Source organism: Grammomys surdaster, unplaced genomic scaffold, assembly GCF_004785775.1.
Source record: "Grammomys surdaster isolate TR1022 unplaced genomic scaffold, NIH_TR_1.0 168, whole genome shotgun sequence".
Lineage (NCBI taxonomy): Eukaryota > Metazoa > Chordata > Mammalia > Rodentia > Muridae > Grammomys > Grammomys surdaster.
Window position 1 is genome coordinate 8637436 of NW_021604616.1, and position 5690 is coordinate 8643125.

Below are 5690 nucleotides of genomic sequence, written 5' to 3' on the forward strand. Positions count from 1 at the left end.
ACTGTAATGGGTTCAAAGTTAGTGTCTTAGTTATGGTTTTATTGCTGTGAAGACACACCATGACCATGCCTTTAAAAAATCCATTTAATTGGGGCTATAGTTTAGAGGTTTGGTCTATCATTATTATGACTGGAAATATGGCAGTGTGCAGGCAGACATGGTGGTGGAGAGGAAGCTGAGAGTTCTACATCTGGATCCAAAGGCAACAGAAAGGGAATGCTACACTGGGCACAGCTTGAGAATTTGAGACCTCAAAGTCCACTCTCTGGTAACACACTTCCTCCAAAAAAGTCACACCAACTCCAACTAGACCATACTTCCTAATAGTACCACTCCCTTTGGGTCTAATGGGGCCATTTTTATTCAAACAACCACAGTTAGGCTATAACACAAAATAAACTGGTGTAAATTGGAGCTTAGATATGCAGATCTGTGGGTTATTGCTTTCGTGGAGAGGAGACAGAAGAAGAAGAAAAGGAGGAAGAGGAGGAGGAAAAAAGGAAGAGGAGGAGGAGGAAGAGAAGGAAGAGGGAGAAGAAGAGGAGGAAGAGGAAAAGGAGGAGGAGGAGGAAAATAAGAAGAAAGATTGTCTTGTATTTTTTATCTCTCTTTGAGAGAAGAATACTCAGTTACATCAAAGATGAATTGACAGCCTGGTCTACAGAGTGAGTTCCAGGACAGCCCGGGCTATAAAGAGAAACCCTGTCTCGAAAAAAAACAAAAACAAAACAAAAACAAAAAAACAGGGGGGGCCTCCAGAAAGATGGCGGCTGCTCCTGCTGGTGTGGGCCGCCTCGAAGAAGAGGCACTGCGGCGGAAAGAATGGCTGAAGGCCCTCCGGGAGAAAAGTGGGCGCAAGGACAGGGAAGATGGGGAGCCACAGACCAAGCAGCTCAGAGAAGAGGAAGAGGAAGTTGGGAAGCACAGGGAACTCAGGCTTCGGAACTATGTCCCAGAGGATGAAGACCTGAAAAGGAGGCAGGTCCCTCAGGCCAAACCAGTTGCAGTGGAGGAGAAGGTGAAGGAGCAGCTGGAGGCTGCCAAGCCAGAGCCTGTCATTGAGGAAGTGGACCTGGCCAACCTAGCACCTCGGAAACCTGATTGGGATCTCAAGAGAGATGTGGCCAAGAAGCTGGAGAAGCTGGAGAAGCGGACCCAGAGAGCCATCGCAGAGCTGATCCGTGAACGGCTGAAAGGCCAGGACGACAGCCTGGCCTCTGCAGTGGATGCCACCATTAGACAAGAGGCTTGTGACTCTGACTGAGATGTTTTCCGTGTCCCCTGTGTTCAGCACACACATCCTGTGGGAAGATAGTCTCAGACAGGGATGGGGTTAGGCTGGCCAGCACTTCTGGGTCTTGAGAACTGAGCCAGCCCACTGAGTCTCAGCTTCTGTTGGTTGTGACCAGTTCACCTCCCAAGGGTGTCCACCACCCCGAGTGGGTCAAAGCTGAGGTCTGTACATATGTATGGGAATGGAGCTTCGTAACTTCTGGAAATAAACCTCCATTTAGTCGGAAAAAAAAAAAAAAAAAAAAACAACAAAGATGAATTGAAAACCCAATGGGAATATTTGCATACTCAAGTCTTGAACATATCATGTAACTACTGGATTATGGTATTCATTATTCCCAGTGACAGGCTGTTTTCCCCCTCTTCTAATTTAACAATTTAATTTTCCCTGGAGCCTTTGGTTTGCATTTCAGGACTATAAGCTTTCATCATGAAAAGCTAACAGCATGGAAGATGAAGTGTGGGACTCTCAAGATGTCCTGGGTCGAAAAGAGGATTCTGTGCACACATAGACTATCTTCTGTCTTAGTACCCGTATCCTGATATTCACTTTAAATTTTGTAAGGTTTTGTTAAAAGAAAAAAATTCCGGTGGTTGAAGGACATGTCAGAGAATAGACGATACAGTTTTATATTAAAGGAAGATTCATCTGACTTTTGAAGTTCATTTGACTTATGTCACATCTTTTCCCCTGGAAGTGTTAAAAGGTTCTGTACAATCTGGTTGGCATCTTTCTGTAAAGTATTTTTTTTCTTCTCTTGCTCTAAAAACTGAGCATAGATTGTGCTGGAGAGATAGATGATGGCTCTAGGGGGAAGACTGAGCATTGCTCTTGAGGAGCAAGGTCCTAACTCGTACATCAGGAGCCTCACAGCCTATGACTCCAGTTCTAGGGCATCCAGGAGAACACCCACACTCAATCTCACATACTCACAATAGAGATATGCGTACTTAAATTTAGATAGGTTTTTAAATAAAAAAGGTAAACCTTAAAAATGATGATCAGCTGTCAGGAGGCATTGCTATTTTCATTTTCAAAATCCTCAAAAACTTGTATATAAATATGAGTATATTTTCTGCATGGATAGGACATTTTTCTTTTTGCCTCCCTTCTGGAAAATCTGAAGCTAGGAGTAATGTCTATTTTAGCTACATAGAGATTCAGAAGGGTGCTCTGTTCCTAACCAAACGCACAATAGTATGGTCCTATAGTTACTTTGTGTAGCAGAGAATCCATTTTCTTTGTGTAAAGTGATTTGTTAGTCACAGTTTCCTTGTCTTCACATTGTCAAAGGAAACATTGTAGACATCTTAAAGAAGGCTGTAGGTGATGCTTTCATCCTTGAATCTTTGGAGCATTATGAAAACAAAAGATTACTGAACCTGGAAGGAATCAATCCTGAAGTCATTTCAGACGAGCATTGAGAAAGATTTCCTTTTGGATCATTAAGTTATAGAATAGAAAGATTGCATTCTGGGAGCTGGAGAAAGGTGGATAATATCTAAATCAAACAAATAACATTTTTATAGTTCCCGTATATTGACAGCAGTTGAATTTAATAGATGTTCCTCACATTCAAATGCAAAGCTTTTTAGATTATGCACAAGGCATTTAAGAAGAAAGCGCATAGAATCAATCAAAAATTTAAAACTGCAAGTATGTTTTTATTTCTTCTCCTTATTCACGTACTTTTGGGCTAGAGAGTGCTGGAGTTTGAACCCAGGGTCTTGTGTACACCCAACAAACATACCATCTACCATTAAACTACACTCTGAGAATCAAATAAAAAGTAGACATCACCCATCTCTGATCTCCTTAAAGAAATTACTTTCAAAGGCCCTAAGACATAAACCCAGCCCCAGAATAACCCTATCAGAGCACAGCATCCAGCAAACTCATGAGACTGCTGTTATCAAGTGTTTACCAGTATGGCATATGCTGCTGCCCTCAGAACTTTATTCATTATCCAACTTAAAATTTCCAAACTAAAATACACAATAAATAAATAAATAAAACTGCCAAGACTACAAAACAGTAATCATAGTAGATGTGACTCCAGTATTCCTGTTTTAAACATAAACTGGGCATAGTAGTGTGTATCTTAGTCCCAGTACACGGAAGGCAGGTGGATCTCTGTGAGTTCCAGGACAGCCTGGTTTACAGGGCAAGTACCTAGACAGGCAGGGCAACACAGAGAAAACCTGTCAAAAAAAAAAAGAAAAAAAAAAACAACAACAACAACAAAAAAACAGAGATAGTAAACATAAGCTGCGGAGATGGCTCAGCAGTTAAGAGCCCATACTACACTCCCTAAACTCAATTCTCAGCACTCACCTTGGCTGGTTACTTCAGCTCCGGAGGAACCTACACCACTTACCTCCTCAGGCACCTGAACTCATATGTACACACATACATGAACTCATATGTATACACACACACACACACACTTAAAATTAAAATGAAAAAAATGTTTTAGGGCTGGCAAGATGGCTCAGCGGTTAAGAGCACTGACTGCTCTTACAGAGGTCCTGAGTTCGGTTCCCAGCAAGCACATGGTGGCTCACAACCATCTGTAATAGGATCTGATGCCCTCTTCTGGTGTGTCTGAAGACAGCTGCAGTGTACTCATATACATTAAATAAATAAATAAATATTTTTAAAAATGTTTTAAATTTTAACCAAGAAAACTAAGGTGTAGAAAATCCAAATGATTATTTATCAAACCAAACATGTCTGCCTGAGACTGTTTGCTGAGTACTGCCCAAGACCTGTTGAAATTCTGCCAAAAATTTAGGATCCCTCTTGGCAGGCAGAGGTGGCACATGCCTTTAATCCCAGCACTTGGGAGGCAAATGCAGGCAAATCTCTTGTATTTGAGACCAGCCTGATCTACAGAGCGAGTTCCAGGATGGCCAGAGCTACACAGAGAAACCCTGTCTCGAACAAACCAAAACCAAACTAAAAAAAAGAAATAAAAAATAAAATATTTTGGGATTCTCTCATTCATATACCCAAACTTATGCATAACATATTAATCCTCCAAAGTTCATAAAACTTTTTTTTTAAAAATCTCATCAAGGGCAGATAAAGTTGTACTCTCTTTTAATCTGAACACTTCAGACACAGAAACAAGCAGATCTCTGTGTGTTTGAAGTCAGCCTGGACTGCACAAAAAGTTCCCTTCTAGCCAATGTTACATAGTCAGACTCAGTCTCAGACAGAAAGGGGGGAAAGTCTAATCAAGCTGATGTGGGAAAAGAATTAGAATGGATTTGAGAAAGGTATTTTTAATCTAATCAGCAGAAACTTAATCCATGGCATTGTAACTGAATGTTACAATGTAACTGAAAAGCCTCAAGAAGTCTCTGGGCAGAAACTTTTAGTAAGGATCATTCAAGAAAACCTTGGAAACTAGATATATGATCCCAGCACTTGAGAGACAGAGGCAAGAGGATCATGAGTTCCAGGCTAGCCAGACTTCATAAGAAGATCAACAAGGATAGATAGATACATGGATGGATGAGCAGATTTGATGGATGGATAGATAGATAGATAGATAGATAGATAGATAGATAGATAGATAGATAGATAGACCTCTCAAGTAGGTGTCTGCTTTCATTGGGCAGGACAGTTTTCAAAGTGTAGGCAGAGGCAACCTGGCTGCTGACAATGACTCCAGAGACATTTTCAGTCCCTCCTATTATTCCTGGCTGACAAATGTTTCTAAGTATAATAATAATAAAAATGGAAATTCAAAAGTCCTGTTTGCAAACACTGTAAAGACTTTCAGGCAGCCTTTATGTCTTCTAATTTTCTGAAAAGACACTTTGTTATGAACAATGATTTTCGACTGAGTTACACTTGTCCACTAGCTTAGCTGCAGACTCTCCCTCGGAAGGAAGGCTTCCCTTGTTTTCTTTGCTACACAGTTACCATTCCAACAAGCACGTTGGTCTTTGTTGTTTTTTTTTTTCTTTTTTTTCTGATCTTAGCAGACTAACTTTCTCTCCCAGAACCACACTCAGCACCCACACTTAGGCTTAAATCTAAGCAATTGTCTGTCCCATTGTGGGAAACTAAAAAAACTGGGGGCGGGGAGGTGGCACCAGGAACATTTAATAAGCTCTATTTGACAGTATTGGAAAGTTAAGGAGGAAGTAAAGAATTAATTACTAAGCCAGGGTCTAGGAAGGCACTGAAGAAACCTCTTCTTTGGAACTTTTTTTTTTTTTTTTTTTTTTTTGCTAGATGGCTGAGAGGAAGAGGGGAGGAGGTTCTTTTGGGTTTGGTTTTTATTGTGGTTTAGTTGCTTAGGTTTTTGTTTGGATGGGGGAGGGGGACCTGTTTGTCTATTGAGCTTTTGATAAAGGGTTTTGTGATATGGCCACCTGGTTTG

At 40.9% G+C, this 5690-nt stretch overlaps 1 pseudogene across 1 annotated transcript; it reads left to right on the forward strand.

Moving 5' to 3' along the window:
• Positions 1–751: 751 nt before the first annotated feature.
• LOC114620401 lies at positions 752–1517 on the forward strand (annotated as a pseudogene). The gene has a single exon (XR_003711314.1). The product of XR_003711314.1 is annotated as a coiled-coil domain-containing protein 12 pseudogene (transcript).
• Positions 1518–5690: the final 4173 nt, after the last annotated feature.